Here is a 23,454-nt window from a genome sequence, read left to right as displayed (position 1 = left end):
TCCACCCCCTTTAATCACAAAATTGCAGTCCCTAATCTCCCCTTTCACACATTCCAGGACCTGCCAAACATTCCTGAAGATACCGTCATGGCGCTTTCTAATTCTTTCTTCCCACAAAATAGCACTAATAATTGAAGCAGCTGCAGCCCACGGCTCCTTCACATTCATGCTGCCAAGCTTACTTTTCCACCACTCAAAGAACCCTTGAATGGTGGAAGCATTTCCCCACACGAAACCAAACCAAGCTGAAAAAGAATTCCAAACTACAGTGCTAAACTCGCAAGTGAGAAACAAATGAGGGATTGACTCACCATCTTTATTACACAGAGAACATCTCCCTGCCAAACAGATACCCCTTTTTTGTACTCCCTCGTCCTTGGGGATCTTTCTATGAACCAGCCTCCACCCAAGAGTAGAATGTCGCGGATGGATATTCCGATGCCACACCAGGCTCGCCCAAGGAACAGTAAGAAAACTTCTTCTAATACCCTCTCAAGTTGCCGCCACCGAGAATTCCCCTGACTTCGACAAGCTCCAACACACTGAATCCTCCACTGAGTAACAAGGAATTGGCAGCTTTTTTATTTCCTGGAAAGCTTCTAACAAAGCACCCGAAGAAACAAGCAGCAGCCTCCATTCTCCCTCCTTGATGAAATCACTCACCTTGGTTCCATCATTCTTGAAGAACTCCTCATTCAGCCGACTTTTTTCTTGAATAGAGACAAGACCCCACCATTTATCCTTCCAAAAATTTATTCGAACCCCATTCCTCAGGATCCAGCGTTCCTTCTCCACCACAAAGCTCAACAATTTCCTAATACCTGACCAAATGGAAGATGCTCTATACCCAGGCTGCACATTCCCCCATTTATTGACTAACCTGTGTCTTAAAAAATTTGAAGATACCGAATTTTCATTCCTAATCTTCCAAGTGAACTTACACAACATTGCTTTATTCACATCCCTTAAGTCTCCTGATCCCCAAACCCCCTTCCTCCTTAGGCCAGCAGACTTTGTCCCACCCTATAGAAATAGCCTTTGAGGATTCAGCAACACCTGTCCAAATGAAGTTTCTCATCCAGCGCTCGTGGGTAGCAATCAAAGTTGTAGTCCACCAGTACACCGAGAAGCTATGCCAACTTCTCGAGTTCACTTGGTTGGGACTCTTGAGATTAATGAGGGACCATTGTTTGACATCTAAGAGTTTTGGAAGAATGTTTGGAATCGCTTCCAAACATCCCTTGATAAAAATGAGGCACATATCAAATTTGGCGCATGTCATATTCATCATAAAGGGTTATAGGATTTTGTTCATCAAGCACAGAGTGAGTTTTTTCGAACAATTTTTGAAGTATTCCCTTGACATCTAGTTGTGTGGTATCAGGTTGAAATTCAAACCAAATTAGGAAAATTTTTTTTTTTTTTTTTGAAAAGCCAGAGTTAGATGATTACACATTTACACTACAAGAAAAATGATTTTCCGCGACGGTAATAAACTGTCGCAAAACATCATTTTTCGTCGCCCAAAATAACGCCGACGGTAAAATCTAACCGTCGCCAGTCCGTCGGCTAAAGCAACGTCGCAGAAAATCGCGACGGTAAAACTGGTGCCGTCTAGCAAAATCATCTTTGGTGACGTTTATTACTTCCGTCGCTAAAAATGTATTTATGGCGACGGTTAATTTTTACGTCGCTAAAAATACCATTTCTGGCGACGTTTATGGGTTTTGTCAATATTTAAATATATTTTTGGCGACGGTTTTCATTTAACCGTCGGTGAAAATACATATTTAGCGACGGTAATATATTTACCGTCGCCAAAAAGCCTTTTTTTTTTAAAAAAAAAAATTTGCATTAATATGCATTACATTCCATTATAATATTCACCTGTAGTTTACATCCATATATAATATTCACTCCATAAAAACAAAAACTATTAAACATTGCATTAATAATGCATTACATTCTATTAGCACATAAAATTAACTAAAATGGATGCCTTTAAAATTCACTTTCATTCCACTCTCCACCAAAGTTGTTAACCAAAACATCAAAAAAAAAATTACACAGAGAAAAAGTTCTAGCACTCCTTGCAATAAAAATACTTCATCACCATTGCTCTCGACATTGTAGATCAGGAACATCATAATCTAGTACGTCCTCCTTCCAATTTTCATCTTTTCGAATTTCTAGCTTCTAACATCATTGCACCTGAAGGAAACATAAATGACCAAATTACACATAAGTTAAAATCCTTTGAAGGACAAAAAAAGAATCATCATCTTAACACTAAGAAGGAAAAGAAGGAATAGCAAATAAAAACTATAATAATATGCAACTTCAACCATCAAAGGAGAAAAGGGTTTTGATACATTTATCTTCACACCCAAGCAAGTGCTTCAAATAGAGGCTATCCTCAAGAGAAATTTAAGGAGAAGGGGGGGGAGGGAAAGGAAACCATCGAATATTAGAAGGGGAACAAACATCTAAACCTCAGTTTAATCTAAGGGTTAGATGCCTCTAGGAGAGGTCTCCTATTTGCAGCAAGAATTCACCCAAAATAGGGGTACCGCCAGGTGTACGAACAACAATCAAACTGAAACAAATTTAACCCATTTTCTTCCCAATTATCACAATTATAAACCTTTAATAATGACAGAAAACAAGAGCAAAACCTAGATTAACAAGAGCTGTACTTATAACTGTAGGTAAGAAGAAGAAGAGGGGATATAATAAAACTGATCTATATAGTATGTTTATTTTCTAGGATATCACAACATGAGAGATTTCTTGAAGAAAAAGTTGGAAACTTATGCAGCTTATCAATCAGATAATTTTCCATTTCCATGTTCAAATTTTGTGAAATACAATTTCCATATATTTTTTGTTGCATAAAAATTACTTCCTGAATAAAACCAGTTAGTACTGACCTCTTCCACTTGATGCCTGTCTTTGAATTTGGTTGTCCCTTGTTCTGGGCAAGGCCTCCTTAGAAGGTAAACCTGTTTGCTGATGAAATTCTCCATCATCAATAGATGAAACTGACTGCATTCCACCATCCATGCCATTGTGATTATTTGAACCAATATTGAAACTTTTGAAGATCCCTCAGGAGCTTGAGTTTCAGTTCTGTCTTGCTCTGGAGGGGCACAAACCAACAAACTAAAGTAAATAGATGCCTTGATGGACTGACAAACATTTATAGATAGATAGACAGTTAGTTAGATATAGATGCTTCAAGTATCTTTAGTAAGGTGCATGCAAATAACATGCTTGATTGATTTGAACCACACTTCAAACTTCTAATAAGAACATTACTTACCTCTTCCATTGATTGTTTGTCTAGGATCACCCTGCTCCGGATGAGTCCCCAGAAGAAATCTGTTTTGCATCTTCTGCCCCATTTACATTAATATATATATACCTTTGGTTGTCAGAAATTCCACCACACTAATGCACTGATGTGCGTACATTCGAAAAAGAGGAAATGGTGGGCTATAAAGTATAAACTGGAAAGAGCCATTACCCAATGCTCCTGTAGAAATTCCACCATATATACTAATGCACTTTAATTATAACTTTGAAAACTCTCTTTTACCCCAACTTAATGAACTTTAGGGAATAAGACAATGGGATTTTGAAAGAAGTTTGATATCCTAAATACACCTATAGAAGAAAATCAGGTGCATCAACTGCTGCACCTAATCAAAAGAAGAAAATCAAACTAAAGATCAGAAGGACACATAATTGCAACCTGAGATCAAAATCAAAATACAGAGCTACATGTAGCCAGAAATTCCTCATTACAGTTAAAATATTCAGTACTTCGAGATCAAGTGTAACCAAACAAACTAAGATTTGCAGAATAGGTAAGGCCAAGGAAACACTATACCCACAGCACCACACGCAAAGAGGAGAGAGAGAGAGAGATCATGCATTTTCAGCACAATTCCACCTCCACATTCTATTAAAGATGCTTGTGTAGACATTTTCTCTTGTAAAAAGAGAAACAATCAATTCTATTTTTTCCCTAAGATTTTGAAGAAAAAAACTTTAAGAAATGATGAGTTGGCCATGCGTATTCTACTGTTGGATTAGACTCTGAGATGTCAAACCCACGTGCTATATAAGCTTCTTCCTAAAAACATAGTGATTAATTCAAAAACTACCCTTCATGCCAAACCAATTGAAGAAACTAGGTCTGCACTACGGATTGGAATGAACTCCCAAGAAGTTGGAAGGTACTGACATATAAGTAGCAGTCATTCTCTAAGCAACTGTGCCCCATGTCATCTAATTATAAAATTGAGTCGGGCTGGGGTTTTCCATTCAGATGAATCAAGTCTTAATACCATACAATGCCTCCAACTCAAAGCGACTACTAGGAAAATAGGGTGTAGATCCCGCACTAGTATTCCAACAGTTCAAACTCGATAAGATATCGGTATCCAAAAACTTTATTCAGAAGTTGAATACCAAATCGAGACAACAATAAGAAGTATTCGGAAATTAGCACAACAAACTAGTAGGAAAACTTGATAGAATAGGGGGGCCACAGTTGTTTAGATGCTAGAATAAACTGGTCTTTTGTTGGGATAAATTAAGTTGAAAAATTGACGAGATATAACAGGTCAGGAATTCACCTGGAATCCCCTTTGGCATCTACCAAGTTGAACCTAAGAATCTACTCAGAGCAAGTATTGATTTGACAATGTGTAGTAGAAAACTGAAATATAATTCATAAACTTATTGGGGGGTGGGGGGGTTTATGCCTTTAAATCTATTTATAGAATTAAGTGGACAGTTTCAGACTCCAATATGGACTAACAAAAATCAAACCCAAAACTTAAAGTCCATAACTGAAAACAAAAACTAAGCTATCGACTGGCTGATGGAGACTCCTATTCCATCTAGAACATTAAAATAACTCTCGAAATTCAAGCTGGAATAATACTGACCTAATTCCTGCTTATAGTACTGAATAAACAAATCAAAAGTGACTCCTAATTACTACGCCAAGACCAGGACTGTATTAGATTCTTAAAGACAAAGAAACTCCATAGTAAGACCAGATCAGCTCATCCTTCTCTTCTTCTTCGATACTGCATCTAGAATAAATAAGTCTAGTGTAGTAAGAAAGAGTGTAATGGCAAATCTGATCTCCAAACAACAGGGAAGAATATGGAATTGACTAAACAAGAGAGCACTTCGAATAAATCTCAGATATGAAATTTCTAAGTAAACATATGAATAAATAAGAAGATATGATTTATAGAAGTTAACTGGATAAGAATGAAAACAGAGGTGCTGCAGGGTAGGAAATAGGCAGAAGACTAACCTGACATGTTGGAAAATAAATAGAAAATAGAAGATTGTAGAAGGGGAGAGAAGAACAAGAATCCACAAGGAACCTGAGAATCTACCCGAGCTGTACTACAAACCCTCATAGCACTCACAGAAATGAGAGGGGGTGGGGGTACTGGGATTCTATCTGAGAGAGGAACAGGAATCCATTTGCAAGTTCAGATGCCTGGAATCCACAAGGAATCTGAGAACCATAGTTAGCAAGGCGGGAAAGCGACCATGGTGTTTTAGAGGGGCAAAATTTAAGGTGACACTGCCACGACGGCAAGGCATCCGCCATGGCGTCCAAGGCAACCAAGGAGCCTCGACACCATGGCGACACCTTAATAACTATGCTGAGAATCTGCCCAAGCCACACTGCGAACCCTCGCAGCACTCACAGAAAAGAAGTGGGGGGGAGGACTGGGATTCTATTCCATAAAATGTGGGGTTGACTTAGTAGCCTTGCAATTTATTTGTAGACTAAGAAAAGGACCTTGGCCTCAATCAAATACTGATTAGGATTTCCTAAAACTAGTTTAAAAAATGAGAAAGCGAACTGCCACCAGCTATAGCAAGTAGCCTATCAGGACACTAATTAGGACTTAACATAGAAAAACAGGTCTAATCAACTTAGATCGATAGAGCAGGTCAAGTCCAGTATCTACAACCAAGTCTAGTTTGCGAACGAAACAGGAGACATTTAGTAACCAAAACAAGGACATTTAGTAAGAAATGATGTTCGGCAAACATCAATCTTGTTATAATTAAGCCCCAAATCCTTGACAAATTTTTTTGTTTCGTATATATTCTTTGGCAAAGTATTTGGCTCAGGAAGTGCCTCTTGTAACAAGTCTAAAAGCATTGATAATGCTTTGTCGATCATTTTACAGAGGCACTTTATATGATAAAGATGAAGAATGAAGGACAATCTAGTAAATTTCACACACCCTAGATACAACTCCTTTCCTGCGTCTTCAATCAATCGCTCAAATTTATCTGCCTCTATACTTGCCCCGTCGGTACGATCATTTATATCATAATCTTCAACTTCTTCATTTGTATTTCTTCCCCGCGGCTCATCTAATATGGTGTGTGTAACATCATTTGTTTCACTTTCACCTTGTACTATAGAGTTAAACAGTTTGGATGGGTTGGACAGAATGGTGCCACCCCTTGCTAAAGGTGTATAATCGGCCTATTCCTTTGCCAACTTTTGTTTTGGGTGAATGGAAAACATATTAAGGAAAAAGAGAAGATAACAATACAAATGCCAAAATGGCAATCCTTGGGGGGGGTGTTGGGGGAGCCTAAACAAAATACATCAAAGCCAGAGGGCAAAACAACTAACCAAATGATGACACAGCAAGAAAACAAGGGGAGAGGGTTTGGAAACAAATGCAAAGGATGAATACATCAAGAAGTTGGGTGTGGATGGGAGAAAGTAGTAGAAGGTCCCAACATAAGGCCATGATTGTCTCAATTATTTCTGTTATAGCTCCTTTGTACCAAAACAGTGACCAGCTCTACATTCTAACTTTAACCAACTTTTTTTCTGCTCCCTATGATCTCAGTTCTTTCTTGTTTAATGTTTGTTTTTGTTTAGAATGCATGGTAGAGCATTTCTTGCCTTTCATACCATCCAGAGGAGATTAATACCTTTGCTATCAAACTTATCTTCTGACATTGTTAGTTTGATACCTTTGCTATCAAACTTATCTTCTGACATTGTTAGTTTGATACCTTTGCTATCAAACTTATCTGGCTTATGGGAGTTGTTCAAGGACTGCAGTTTTTTTGTTTTGCTTTTGATTTGAATGGGTCTCTTCTACCAAAAAATTCCAAAAAAAAAAAAAAAAGAAGCAACAATCATCAATACATAAGAATTTTTTACAAGGGCAGAAACATTAAATAAAGAACCATAAACACACAGAATATGAAGGGTTTCCTGGGGGGGGGGAAATCTGTCAGCTTCCTTTTAAAGGAAGAGCCATTAGAGGAAACATATGAACAGATCAAGCACAAGAAGAATACTGGAAAAGACATCTGTCAGCTTCCTTTTAGAGGAAAAGCCATTAGAGGAAACATATGAACAGATCGAGCACAAGAAGAATACTGGAAAAGACAGTAAAATAAAGCTAACGCATCTGAAACTTACGGAAAATAATTCGGCGTATCTTCAATATAGAAAATCAAAGCAATAAAAAAAAAAACCTTGACTTTGCTCAACAACTTATGAAAACTCATTAACCAACCAAAAAAGTAAAAGAGAAAGAACTTCTAGAAGCTAGCCAATATCAGTTTTAACTCAAGCCAAATTACTCGATACTCCTTCGAAACTTAACAGACACCATTATGCCCAACACCCAATCTGGTCCTAAGTGGGACATATTCCACCTAGGCTACACCACTCAATCAATATGAAGCTTCATTACAATGATTATATAGCTAGAAATGCTAAAAGGTCAATTCTGTTTCAGAATCGAAGAGAAATTAAGAACCAGTGAGAGGTTGAAGATATTGCAGGATCTAGTACCCAATGGAGCAAAGGTTTGATTCCTATCTAGTTCTTTACCCAGCTTTTCTTTTTTTCTTTTTAATTCTGTATTGGGTTTTTGGAGGTGATGAGAATAGTCTCCCCTTTCTTTGATTTTATTACTTTAGGTTGATTTGGTTACCATGCTAGAGAAGGCCATTAGTTATGTCAATTTTCTTCAATTGCAAGTGAAGGTGATTACTTAACTCAATTATTCAATCAAAAAATTCTCTCTAACCTTAAAGAGTATACATGAATATAATAAGAATTATGTTTGGCTCAGGTTTTGGCTATGGATGAATTTTGGCTGGCTCAAGATGGAAAAGCTCCTGAGGTTTCTCAACTAAAGGATGCCATTTTGGCAATTCTCTCATCAAATTAAGACAGAAATTCAAGCTCAAGCTCAAAATAAGAGATCCATGTTAGAAGATAAACCAAGCAGAAGAAGAAGAAGTCAAAGACAAGAAATTAAAAAAAAAGGAAGGTTCTAGGGCCAACATCACAGGCAAAAAAAAGCTTATTTGCTTTGGACTTTTAGTAAAAAAGGGTTCTGAATGGTTGTAATCTTTATTTCTCAACTGTTCTAGTCTTTTTCCTCTGAACTTCTATAATTGTGTAGTAGTACATTATGGATCAAGTATAAGGTGATGAAGAAAAGGGAAATGGCAAGAGGGTTACTCAGAAAAGGAAGGGGGGGGGAGATAAAAGGTGATGCAATGGAAAGAGGGTTACTGAGAAAAGGAAGGAGAAGAAAAAGGGATGGAGAAAAGGGAAAAGAATAGGAGGATTGTCTTCAGGTTAGGTGAGTGTCTGGACCCACTTCTCATTAATGGCCGACTATGGAAATTTCTATCTGTTCTCATAACACCCACAAGGCCACAACATGGAACCTTCTCTCTCTCTCCATGAACCAAATAAAATCCTTCCTCTTTTAGCTAAAAAAGAGTTGGGGAGGATGACAAAACCATAAAAACAAGTAGAAAGCAATAAATTTTGATAGAGAGCAGTTATATACATCCCATTAAATTTCCTGCCAAAGCTGGTGCCAAATGCTATCTAATTCTCTCAAACGCATCTTTAGAAATGCCAAAAGGGATCGACAGCAGGCCCCCAACCTAGTGAGCAATTGGTAACCAACGTCCACCCCTCGATCACCCCCTTTTCCCATGTACGCAGTCTTACTCTAGATGAGTCTTACGTTGATCTAAAAAAGTCTACTAATTTTAGGAGTTTCAGTTTTTAAAAGTTTTTTTCCTTTAAGAAAGAGAGTAGTTAAGAGCCCTAGAATAGTCAGGAAGTTCCTACTTTTCCTTTTTAATCAATTCTGAATACCTCATGGACATCTTTGTCTGCCATTCTATTTTAAAGCTCTGACCTTCACCATTGTGCTCCATTCCAAGGGTGCAGCCAATGGCCTTAAATCAAGGAGGAAGCAAAACAACCAAGAGCAAACAAGGTTAGAAGGCGCTTTAAATTTGAATTTGAAGTCTGGGTCCCAAGGCGGAGGTAAAAGGAATAGAGCAGATATGTGGATCTGGGAATTCAATTGAGCAACCCAGTGACCGTCTCATGGTTGATAAACGAATGCAAACCAAGATGAAAACTGACCACTCAGAAATGTGGGATCTAAGAAGGTCCACCTCACCATCAAAAAACATAACAAGATTGACACACAAGAGGTTCTGTAATGTCCATATTTTCTAATTCTTGCTGCCTATATTACTTGTATATCTCTTATTCCAAGTTGTTGGAGTTTTCTAAAGCTGTTCTCTTGATCTTAGTGCATAATTTTGAATAGAACTGTTTTAGCAAATTCCTAGTTTCTGTTTTATAGACGCCATGATTCCCATGACCCATAATTCATGTATGATGTTCTTACAGTCAACTTTTCATGAAATGTTTAACCAAATATCAAGAGAAATCATTGAATTTTTGCTTGGATTTGTGTTTCTAATATTCATGATTGAGTCTTGGAAACAAATACAGAAGTAATCATTGTTTTGATTTTTAATTTTTTTTCCAAATATCTTCTAATTTAACCTTCTCAATGAGGGTCCACTTATTGATTCATTTACTTACTGATCTAATTGTTTATTTTCAGGTAAACCAGAAGTTTATTTACCATTTGAGTCTGCACTTTCCCTTCTTTAGAATGATGTTTTAAAGAATAAAATGAAAGAAGAAGAGTAGAATGGGAAGAAGTAGTTGAAGGAGACAAAATATAAGAAGCATTGCAGAAGAGATGGAGAGTGGGAGCTGCTGCCCTGTTGCAACAGGGCTGGAGGTCATGTGAAACCATATGAGATGGTGAAAGGGTGAACAGTTGGTGGATCCACTGATGAGTCTTGTGAAACCATATCTGCTGGGTTCAACAGATGTCCAACAATGTTAGGTCGCTCACACTATCAATCAATCTGGCCAAGAAGATTGATAACTCTTTCAGCTTATTAGCCAAGAAGATGATGAGGAAGCAGGTGAGGATGACAAAGCTGATGAAGTGGATGACAAGCAATCTGTGCTAAAACTCTTCTTCATGGCAAGTGAAGAAGAAGGAATCTCAAGTTGAACACCAAAAAGCCTCAAACCTCCAACAGCACTTCTTGTGTAAATGGTGCAACTCCTTGAATTAATTATGTCCCATGTTCCCACAATGTGAGCATTTCCTGCCCATTTTCACCCAAACAGAGAACTTCAAAAACCAACCACCGACACCCACACATACAAACCAGAGAATGAAAGATAATGAGATACTCTCACTAGTGACTACTACTTAGGTTTGGTAGTGGAATACAGGTATATATATATGAATGTATTTGATGATGGAGGATGCAGCGTTTAATAAGAAGGAAAGTGTAGGAAGGATAATTGGATGGACATGGTTTTGTTGTTGGATATTTTCCATTGTGGGACTCCAAATCAAAAAGAAATACAACAGTTAAGGAGAGTCCGACCACCATCTTTGTGTGGGTCAAAAAATTTATTTTAAAAAATTCTATAAATAAAGAGTACCTATAGTTTGGAAGACATATTATAGTGTTTAGGTGGGGACCTAGTTAATTATTTATTTTCATCTACAAATGCATTTATCTGTTCATCCATTTCGTACAAATCCCACATTAATATATTTTTTTTGTTGGGTTTTGGGAATGAGATTCACAAATTCCTAGTGCTAATGTATGATCTAAATTAAAGTTTCTGTATGATGATCCAATCCCTCTCTTGGCATGATATTTTCTGTTTTGCTCCAATGAGTCTCACAGCTTTAAAACGTGTCATATCCAATAAATTAAGGAGGTTACTCTTTATCTCTTCCTAACTCGCTATAAGACTACATATAGTCCCAACAGCCTACTCAAGTGGTGCAACCCACCTGCACCTCATGAGCCTACTCATGAAACATTCCAAATGAATAATTCCATATGGAACAGAACAGTAGGGTGGATTAATACAACATAAGAAAGAAAGGGGTGGGAGAGTGTGAGTGTGTGAGTGTGTGTACGGGCAGCAAGAGGTGGGTGAGTTAGCCATAGGGAATGATCCATGAATTAAAAAAAAAATTCTCAATATGTAAGGAACAAGGGAGAGTTTAAAGGACTTGGAATATTGAACTCTGGTTTGGAGATCCATGTACCTCTCATTTGGAAGCTTGTGACAAAGACATAAAATCCTGAAATGATTTCATATGTGCCCCAAATTCAGCCAGCATTTGTTCCTGCTTAGACAACCTTGCATCCTGTTCAGCTGCTCTCTCTTTCCACTGAGATATTTCCTCTCCCTGTTGAGAGACAATCTCTTTCAACTGATTATTTTGCTTTCTTAGGTCTGCAATCTGAGATGCATTATGTTGGGTGCGCATTGCCTCTTTGCCCCACATTTTTGTTGGGGTTACTCCAGCACCCATCAAGCGGACTCTCACATGAGAATCCTGTCCAGCAGCACCTTTGAAGATTTCTTCCCGGACTTCAGGGTTTTGTTGATCTTCTTCACTTCTCTTACTAATCTCTATGTTTATGCTATTTTGCAAGTTATAATGAACAAGAACACTTTAATTTAGGGAATATAGAAGAGGCCAACTGAAATAGCTAAGTTGGAATGCAAACCATTATCCTTTCTGATTCAAGGTCTATGAAATTTCCAGTCTTCGTCGATCTATGTGTCAAATCAAATATCTCAATACGAGAAGGACATAAACGTTCTGGGTGCTCATTTTTCTTAAAAAGAAAAAAAGAATAGAAAAAAATATCAAAAAATGTTGGGACTAAGAGATAGCCAACTTCAATAAAAGAAATATTAATGTAAAACAAATCACTTACCTTCCTTTCACGTAATACTGCAAAGGAAGTACTTCCTGTCGTATGGCGCATTATTTGTTTGGCCTTAATATCTTTATTTCGTTGTGAAAGTTCCTACCAAGAATATTGCCTTCAATTAAAACTGCAAAGATAGTAAATGTAGTAAAATGTATTTAAACTACATTCAGTTCTATAGAAAAGTATCTTTACCAAATGGTTATTGTCCCCCCATATCTTGAACATAGCTTCCCATTGTTCTTTAGACATACATTTCAGATCAATGTTTGCCATACGTTCTGAATCCGTCTCATACTTATTAAAATGTTCAGATTTCAGTAGAGATTTGTAATCCCTCCATCGAGCACAAAGTTTCTCTAGGATCCAACTCCGGCTAGATTCTGGTATGTCAAATTTCTCCTAAAAGAAAAAAAAAGAAGATATTAGTTATCATATTATTATTATGTAAGCCATACAAATTATGGATCTGATATTAATAATACCATGACTTTGGCGCATGCATCATCTTTGTACACTTGCGGCACTTTCCGCCAATCAGGGTACGTTAATGGTAACAAGTCGATGTTTTTTGCTAACAACCCAATCCAAGTAGCTATTTTGGCTGTCCTTGTAGAGTTTGCTTGGCCATACTTGTTTACACCAATACAAATTTTTTCCCCACTAGGCATGTTTACAATGTCTTTTGCCATTGTTTTGCCCCTCTTGCCTCTTCCCCTACGAACTGTAAATGGCCCAACATAAGAAGAAATTAATCATCTGTAACAATAATACTTGACATCAAATTTAAAGAGTAACATTACAATTGACTAACCCGGAGTAGTAGCGCCACTATCCTCCTGGGTCCAATCCTCCGACCCAGGAGGCTGGGTTGAATCATCCTGACTTGATTCTTCCCTGTTTCACTCCTGCAAAATCAATAAACTCAAATCATATATCAGATAAATTTTCTATATGACAATATAAATAGTGTAAACTGATGAAAGTAACTAATCCATAATTACATGACTTTTGGTGTGAAGTATACATTAATGTAAGCAATGGATATGACCCACTATCAAGTAAAAAAATCTGAAGTCTTTCTATGTCACTATAAGACAAAAAATCGATATAGAATTGGGAGATGATGATCCAATTGCTCAATCTATCTTTCCCTCATATAGAGAAATAAGACCTTTAAATATCTCTCTAATTTGATGTCTCTCTACTGTAAAATTGTGTGGTTGCATTTGCTGGAGCCTGAAACATAAAATGTTGTGGCTGAGTGTTATGGTGATGTATCTACACATTCTCAGACCAGTTTGTTCTCAACTGAGCATGGTTTCTAATTCAACCTGTATTCATTTTGTTTGGATGATTTGATTCCTTGTATTCCATAAAAATAAACAAGTAATAGAAAAAATAGAAAGAAAGACTTATCCAAGTTGGAGAAAGAGGAACTTATGGTTGTGTTTATCAAATCAAAAAGAGAAAAAGCTTAATCTATGTCACTAAAAGACTAAAAATCGATATAAAATTTATTGGATATTGGACTTTGAGTGTTAGTGAAGGAATTAAGAACGCATTGCATTTAAGCCAGTACATTTCCATTTATTTCTCAAAGAATATGCGACTTACTTGATTTTAATGTTCAATCAATTTGATATATCATCATCTGAACTTTCCATTGAATTGATCAATCCGATGGGGGTGTCAATTATAATACCTTCCACATCAGATCTTACCCAACTAAGACTGGCATCACCATCATCCTCTGAATGTTCTACATATTGTCTATATTGTAATGTACTCTGTGTATATGTCTGATCTAAATCATCACGATCCGGATCCTGCTGTCCCATATCAAAAATACCCCTACTTTTAGGCCTCATGGTAACTTTCCATTCAGGCCTATGAGAATCTACAATGTAAAACACTTGCTCTGCTTGTGATGGAAGTACAAATGGTTCGGCAAGCTGATCTCGGCTACTATACAATAAATGGTTAAAATTGACAAGTACAAACCCCAACTCATCTTCCTCTACTCCCTTTCTGTTATCAGCCCAATCACAATGAAATAATATTACTTTGAGATCCTCTGCATATTCCAATTCAACTACTTTTTTCAACAAACCATAATACGTGATAATTCCTTCAATAGGATGTCTATCTCTTGAACTGGAGTAATCTTCTGAAATTGCCGTAATAAGGACCCCGCTATTTTGAGTTTTTCTATGCTTCTCATGTGACTTACTACGAAACTTGATGTCATTATAGATGTATTCATTATAACTTCTCACATCCAAGTTAGGACCTCGAGCAAGCCATCTGATATGATGAGGCACCTCCTCCCCATTCTGACGTAGATGCAAGATCTGATGACACAATATTAAGCCACATATAAGAAGATATAGGCTCTAACCTAGCTCCCAAACAATTGAAATGTGTTGCACTTACATGCTCATTGAACCAAGCTGGAAACTCCTTAGCATGTCTTGTCGAAATAAGATGTGGGCGAGATTTATGACCCATTAATCTTTGCAACTTCTCTTTGTGGAGCCTAGAAGTATGTACATAATTTTCTTAAGAACTATTACTTTCTCATAAACATATAAAATATAAAGTTCAATCAAATATAAATATATTGTAAATAGAACATTGATATGTAATACTTACTTTCGATATTCATTTAATCCATCATAGTTTTTTAGCACGTACCGATGAGCCTGGTCCCTTTCTTGAATGTCTAGTCGTAATATCTCACACTTCCCTACAGGCCTATCTGTTCTTGAGAAAATAGAGATTGGATGTTCTAGTTCTGTTGAACCTGTATTTCTGATCGCTCTATTCGACCTTGTTTCCACACCTTCAAAGTATCTAAAGCAGAAAGTCAAACACTCATCCCCAATGTATCCTTCTGCTATTGATCCCTCTGGCCGACTAAGATTGCGCACGTAGTCCTTAAGTTGTTTAAGGAACCTAAACACAAATAAATTTATGATATTATTTAATGATCCTTATATGAAACCTACACTAGTAGCTTCACTTTTTAAGCCAAAATTTTCACACTAACCACTCTATTGGATACATCCAACGGTATTGTACTGGACCAGCCAAGCTAGCTTCATGGGCTAAATGAATAATCAAGTGAACCATAATATCAAAGAATGAACGTGGAAAAAGCTTTTCCATATTGCTAAGTGTTATGCCAACACTTTCGCCAAGCCTCTTAAAGTCCTCCTCTTTCCCAACTTTACTACACAAATCCCGAAAAAATGCACATAATTGTATTAATATAATGGTAACATTCTTAGGCAACACACCACGCAATGCTACCGGAAGAAGTTGTTGCATCATGATATGACAATCATGGCTCTTCATTCCTAATATGTTACGTTCTTGCACACACCGTGAGATATTATGGCAAAGGCCATCTGGAACTTTTACACCCCTTAAAACGGAACAAAACAAATCTTTGTCAGCAGTAGACATTGTGTAGCATGCTGGAGGTGTGAATATTTTATCCTTCCCTTCAATAAACTTTGGGTGAAGAACTGATCGTATTTCGATCTCTCTCAGATCTAAACGTGCCTTCACGTTATCCTTTGTCTTGTTTTTAAGATCCAATAATGTGCCAATGATACTATCACATACGTTCTTCTCAATATGCATCACGTCTAAATTGTGATGGATTAGATTAGATCTCCAGTATGGCAATTCAAAGAATATACTCTTCTTCTTCCAATTAAATGGAAGCTTTGGCTATTTTAACTTCCTTCACCTCTTCTTCTTCTTCCCATGCTTGTCAATAATATCTTTCCCAAATAAAGAAAACTAAACACCTTCCAACTCCTCCAAAATATCGTAACCCGATAGTGGCTTTGGTTGTAGTTCATGTTCCTCATAGCCATCAAAGCTCTTTTTATCACGTCGAAATCTATGTCCTTGGGGAAGGAATCGACAATGACCTAAATAACAGTGTTTCCTCCCATATTTAAGCCAACGAGAAGTAGTATTCTTGTTGCAGCATAGACAAGCGAAAACACCTTTAGTACTCCAACCCGATAATACCGCATAAGCCGGGAAATCATTAATGGTCCATAACAAACATGCATTTATCTTAAACTTCTCCTTCTTATATGCATCATAAGTTACAACCCCAGTGTTCCATAATTCTTTCAACTCTTCTATCAATGGCTGTAAATATATATCTATTGTACTCCAACCCGATAATACCGCATAAGCCGGAAAATCATTAATGGTCCATAACAAACATGCATTTATCTTAAACTTCTCCTTCTTATATGCATCATAAGTTACAACCCCAGTGTTCCATAATTCTTTCAACTCTTCTATCAATGGCTGTAAATATATATCTATATCATTGCCAGGTTGTCGTGGTCCAGGAATAAGCAAAGTAAGCATGAGATACTCTGGCTTCATGCACATCTATGGTGGTAAATTGTAAGGCATCACAACAACAGGCCATATGCTATACTTTACACTCATTGACTTGAACGGGTTGAATCCATCACTAGCTAATCCAAGTCTGATATTACGAGGCTCCTCACTAAAAGTAGGATGCAACTTCTCAAACTCTTTCCACGCTTGCCCATCAGCTGGGTGTCGTAACCTTTGATCATTTGTACGACCCTCGTAGTGCCACCTCATGTTAAATGAGGTTTTAGATGACATGTATAACCTTTGCAACCTTGAGATCAATGGAAAATGGCGTAATGTCTTAGCCAGGATTTTCTTATCTACTGATGTATATCTTGAAGTACCACATTTGGAGCAAGTCGTGGCTTTCTCTTGTCCCTTCCAATACAACATACAATCATTTGGGCACGCATCAATCTTGTTGTAATTAAGCCCCAAGTCCTAGATGATCTTCTTTGTTTCGTACATATTTTTTGATAAAGTATTCGGCTCGGGAAGTGCCTCTTGCAACAACTCTAACAGCATTGTGAATGCTTTGTCGGTCATTTTGCAAAGGCATTTTATGTGATATATACGAAGAATGAAGGACAGTCTGGTAAACTTCACGCATCCTGGATACAACTCCTTCTTTGTATCTTCCATCAATCGATCAAATTTATCGCCGACGGTACTCCCACCCTCTGTACACTCACCGGTGACACCATCCTCTATTTCTTCATTTGTATTTATTCCACGCATCTCATTTAACATAGTATGTGTAACATCATATGTTTCACCTTCCTCATGTACCACTGTGTTAACATGGTGAATTGTATGTGAAGATGAACCTTCCCCATGGTCACTCCATTTCGTATAATTTCATAGGATTCCATCAACTATCAAATGTTCTAACACTGTATCTCTAGTCATGCGTAGTTGATTTACGCAATTTACACATGGGCATAGTATCCGATTTCCTACTGCAATACTAGAAAATGCATACTCTATGAATTTGTTGACTTCTAATTTATATTGTGAAGACAGTCAAAAATTTGGATCCCTTGACTTTCCAATCCAACTCTTGGGCATGGTTTATTAGTGGTCTGCAATCAAACTTGAAATAAGAAAACCAAAAACAAAGACTTAGATCGAAATCAATAGCTTTTTTGTAGGTTTAAAACAGATCTAAGATGAGGATAAGAACCAAGGTACACAGAATAGAAATAAAGGTAAAGTAAGGCTGAAACTGATTAGCAGAAAAGTATGATTTTTTTTTGGATGAATGAAAAGTATGAAATTAAAGCAAGTAGAATCAAGATAAAAGGGAGAATTAACTTGCGCAATGTAGAGAAAAGTTACAGAAAACTAACCTGATCTACTTGATCAACGGAGAAAAAAGGATGAAGGCTATGAAACAGGAATTCCACCTGATCCTATCATAGCTGTCATGGGGGTTAGGCGACCCAAGGCGGTGGAGAGGGCCAAAGTTGAAGGTGACACCAACTAGGCGAACAAGGCGTCCCGACCAAGGCGCCTGGACGCCTAAGCGATGCCTTCACAACTATGGATCCTATGCCAAATCCATAGCAGAACTATTGTGCTGTTACATGTTACTTCATTCAGATATATTAGCAGTTGACCACCTTAATTAATCACCCTTTTATTAGCGAGGACCTAGCTTGATGGTTAAACCAAAGCTCTTCACAATGGCTCATTTATGTTGGATAATAATTTGGTAATTAAGACTGTCTCTATTATTAAGAAAAATAGATCTCTTATTGATCTAGTAAATAGGTTAATAATAGTAAAGGCCACATCTACTAGGACTGCAACTATATTTTGGACATCATCATGAAACCAAGCTTATTAGCCTTTTCCGGTGATAGCAAAATCTTGTGTGAGCATCTGAATAAGATATCCATGAAAGGCCAATTAGCTAGATCTTCTATCTTGGTTTGTCTCAGACCTTCCTTCTTCACAGTCTCTTCCCATATACTTCCGTTATCAGCCATGAATTCCGAAAACCGTAAATCCGGTGAAAACATTTCTTCTTCAATCAATTTCACTCCAAATTTTATTCCAAATGCAGGCCAGATTTCCTTCTAAGTGAAGCTTGGACCATTCGTGACATTAAATGCTTGACCTTTAGTAGATGAGATATTTTCATTTGTTTATGCCCAAATATGTTGTTCAGCAACAAGCCTTGCATCTGCACCATCAATATAAACTTCTTCCCAACACTCTTTTGAACCTCCAAATAAGAAGGGAAGGTTAAGATATTTACATATTGAAGCATAGACACAAAGCCCACCTATGAAGTTATAATAAGTTCTATTAGAAATCCCAATAAGCAATCCTGGTCTGTGAACTGACCAAGCCACCTTCCCTTCTAGTTTCTCCATCAACAAATCCTCAAGAATGTAGTTGAAGATGTGACCTTCATCAACTCTTGGGCTATCTTCATAGTAAAGAATTGGTTTACTATTAGAAGGGCTAGTAAGAGAGAGATAGTGCTTACCTCCAGTTTGAAGAGAGACATGTTTTAATGCTTTGGCTTTAGGGAGAATAGCATTCAAAGCATTGGACATCATAGCTTTGTTCTGTTCACAACACTCAGGGGAATCCAATGGGTATTGGCTTGCCCAAGTGATCCAATACACATGAGTTACATCTTCAAGCAAAGAGACCTTCTCTATAGTTTGAATTGGGTCTAAGAGGTCACATGAGATTAACTGATAGTTAGAACTTGGAATTTGGAGTTCACCAACTTTACGAGCTATGCCATACACCTTCCATCCAACTCTAATTCTCTCAAACACATCCTTAGAAATGGCAAAAGGGATCGACAGCAGGCCCCCCACCTAGAATCGATTTTTTAGAATAAAAACATTGCCATACAAAGCCTTATTGGCTTCGTTTCTAATTCTGTCCAACTACTTTCTATTTACTATACTATTTTGTTCCTTAATTTCTATTTTAAGGCTTGCTATTTTTTCACTTAAGTTGCTGTTTGCTGCTGATTCTAACCTTATATTTCTAATTTTAGTCATCACAACCTCTTGACTTTTCCCAATCTAACTGTCGGATTCACTTGTAATTTTAGCAACCCATTCCTCACACGTAATATGCGTTGTGATGAGAGTTGCAAACAGATCTTGCTAATATTGCTCTTTTGGAGGGTTATTGACAGACCTACTGTTCTAGACCATAGCAGGCTATTGGTTCACAGCTTTGGGTGCATTTCTCAGAATTTATTTGACACTATTCTTATGGACTTCAGTTACAGGTCCTTTCTGGTAATGTTGACTATGCAAATTTCAGGTAACATTGGAAACAAATTATTGGTAACTGTAAGTAATTGGAAGTCAGATTTTTCCCCCTCTTGTAAGTATTCTTATTCTTCTCTTTCTTTTCTCTTTTTTATTTGTGGCTAGTCATTCCTGTACCACCATATCCTAGGTACTGAACCAAACCAACCCTGTCACCACTAAATTACAAATAAAAACTCATCACTGCCGCAATCCATCTCAATATAGGGTGTGGTGAGGCAAAGCGGGATCCAATAAAACCCCAACCATACATGAAGTACTAAATGTTTCTAATTTATATCAATTTTGAAATACTGAAAGAAATAATAGTTACTACAGGAGTCTAATGAGACAACATGCATAGTTGGTATAACAAGGCAAACAAATTACATAGCCTTTTTTGTTAGGAAGCAATTAAGAGGTTCTTCAGAAAACATTCTAAAAGGGAGATATACATGAAATAAACATACTATGGTATCCGTCGTTGAAAATTATATTTGGCTACGGAACATATTTCTTACCGTCGCGAAAAATCATATTTCTTGTAGTGATGCTTAATCCCTACAACTGTTCCTTAACCTACTGGAGTTGTGTTGCTGATATAATGTGAGTTCTGACCTTTTCTTGGAGTTCTATTGCTGAAACTTCTCCTTCCTTATATTTCTCAATCTGCCCAACAGATCTTTGAGATTATTTGGATAGTTCCTCCACCACTAGTATTCTTCCATTGACCAGAAGTTGAACCACATCCACTAGTTAGTTCTATTGAAAATTAGTCAGTTACTAATTCCGAACCTACTTACTAATTTCAGAACTTTGTTTATATTTCCTAATTTAACCATTGGATCTCAATCACACTTAAAGGAGTTATTCATCCATCTTAGAGGCCTGTTCGACCTTGTTCCCCACCCCATCTGAGTTCTGATTTATCAGATATCAATAGTTTCCAATTCTGGTCCTGCAGTCCTACCTTGTGGGTGATTCTGTACTTTGTTGTTTTTGAACCTAGAATAAAAAGAATTATATTAAATAAATGAATCTTTAATTTTGGGTTACCTGGAGATTTGACTTGTTTGGAGTTTTTTATGAGTGAAGGAAGAGAGGAGATTTTGTGACTTGTTCAAAAGAGGAAAATTCTGAACTTTTCTATGGAGTTTTAGGTGGACTAGGGCAGTTTGGTATTATCGTAAGATTAAGGATCATATTAGAGATTGCACCTTCTATGGTGGGTGATCAGATATATATGATTAATACAAACTATATGTATATATTATTGTCCATTAATTGAATGTTTGTTACTTTGATCTCTATCTGCAGGTAAAACATATAAGATTGTACTACAATGATTTCAGTTTCTTTATTAGAGATCAGGAAATAGTGAACCCTTGGCTCATTCACTACTAAGTAATTAGCCTTCAAGCATCAATGATGCCGCTGCCAATTATATTATTGAAGTGGCACTGTTCTATAATGAGGCAACAGTTGTTCAAGAGGTTCTAAACAAGTTACAGTTAATTTCAGGGCTAAGGAAGAACAAATTTTCATTTAATTATTAGTATTATTATTTTTCAGGTTATGGATCAAGTATTTTCACAATTAAGCCTACTACCATAATCAAGTATTGCACAGATTAATGATACCTCCTACTTTGATTTAACAACTGGGTGGAGCAAGAGGACAAAAAACTTAGAAATAGAGGACTTTGGGAAGTGCCTCATCCATGGCTTAATGTTTTTAAACCAAAATCACAAATAAAACCATTTAAAGACCTTCTGCTCAAAACCATCTTTGCCATTCCCCCTAATGGACCAATGCTAATCTACTCAATTCTTAGACACTAGTAAGAATTAAACCCAGAAATGCTTATAGCTTTAAACGATATACAAATGCTTTAAACCCAGAAAAAATTAAGCTGTACAAATACTTATATCTTTAAACATATAAAAAGCTTTAAACCCCAAAAAAAAAAAAAAATGCTCAACAAAACTGTGAAATGGAAACATTGCACTCAACCTTAAATAGAGAGAGAGAGAGAGAGAAAGAGACAAACCTTACAGAGAGAACTCTGTTGCCACCGTAGGCAACTGCTCAGAGGGGGGGAGGCAGATAGTAGAGAAGGGAGTGGGAAGGTTGCAGAGATGGGGGAGGCAATAGTAGAGAAGGGGTTGCGGCTAGGGAATCAAAGAGGTGTGAGTCCGATTGGGGGTTAGGGTTTCACGATGAGAGAGGCTTTTGAAACACTGAAATTGTTGGTGGCAGTTTGAGATCGGAAAATGTAAAACTCATCGGAAAAGGAGGTACTCAAGAAGAATGAACAGAGCTAGAAATCAACAGAGGAGGCCTTCCACTTCGATTTCGTGATGACGGTGAGGAATAGAACTCCGAGGAGCTAGCGCTTGACCGCTGATCTCTTCTCCGTCGTGCGAGAATGGGGTAGAGATGGTTGGCTAGAGAGAGATGTTTCACGAGGGAATGGGATAGAAGAAAGCGGGAAGCTGGAAACTCAGGAGCCCGCCAAAAATTTAAGGCAATTGGGCGACGGTATCTTTAGTACTGTCGTTAAACATATCTATTTTGGCGACGGTAAGACTTATACCATCGTTATACATGTGTAATCCATGACGAACTTTACAGTACCGTCATTATAAATATATTTTTCACGACGAAAAACTATACACCGTCGCCCAATTTGAGTTTCTATGACAGATAATTTAGAACCGTCGAGGAAAATAATATTTTGCTACGATATTTGGCTATGGACCATGTTTCTAACCGTCGGCAAAAATACAATTCCACGGGGGAAAATACACACCGTTGCCCAGTTAGAGTTTCCACGATGGATAGTTAGAAACCGTCGCGGAAAATAATATTCTGCTACGCTACTATACTAACCGTCGTAGAAAATGATATTTGGCTACGGACCATATTTCTCACCGCCGGAAAAAATAGGATTTCTTGTAGTGTTACACATATACCTTACATTGACGGATTAAGGGAGATGTTTACATAAAATATAAAAAGAAAAGATAAAAGGAAGATGGATTCAATGGAGGTTCCAAGCTTAAATAACATGGTCAATAATTAAGATAATGAAAGAAAAACCCTACCCACTTTTGGCTTATATTCCTATGTATGACAAATGCATGAATGCACCCTCATTGGTAGTCTTGAATTTTTAAGGGTTTGTGTTTGCAATGTGGATATCTCAGACCAAATTGAAACAATCGTATCAATTGACCGAACTCCATATAGGTTTATTATTGGTTTTGGTTTTCAGAAACTATTGAAAGATCGAAACTGATCAAATTGACTTAAACAACAAGAAAAAAAAAATTGATAAATCAACCAAACAACTGAAACAACAACAAAAAACGATAGAATTGAAGAAGAAAACCTAAATTTTTTTTTTATAAAAATCAATATTTTATTTAAATTTTTTTATATGAAATAATGAGACCGTATTAATAATAGACCGATAAGGGACTGCTAAATGAAACCAATAACGAATCAAAACCGACCAGGCCAGTAGCTATTGGTTTTCATTTGTTTTTTTAACCAAACC

The 23,454-nt window shown here is 37.1% G+C and overlaps 2 pseudogenes; one reads left to right on the top strand and one right to left on the bottom strand.

Annotated features, from left to right (window-relative positions):
- LOC122661673 overlaps positions 1-18,381 on the top strand; it is a 36,727-nt pseudogene extending 18,346 nt beyond the window's left edge.
- A 35-nt stretch (positions 18,382-18,416) lies between these two features.
- LOC122663311 lies at positions 18,417-22,535 on the bottom strand (annotated as a pseudogene).
- Between the last annotated feature and the right edge of the window lie 919 nt (positions 22,536-23,454).

This window comes from Telopea speciosissima, chromosome 5 (genome assembly GCF_018873765.1).
Source record: "Telopea speciosissima isolate NSW1024214 ecotype Mountain lineage chromosome 5, Tspe_v1, whole genome shotgun sequence".
NCBI classification, from domain to species: Eukaryota; Viridiplantae; Streptophyta; class Magnoliopsida; order Proteales; family Proteaceae; genus Telopea; species Telopea speciosissima.
Note: the sequence above shows the minus strand (reverse complement) of the source record. Positions and strands in the feature narration are given on the sequence as shown.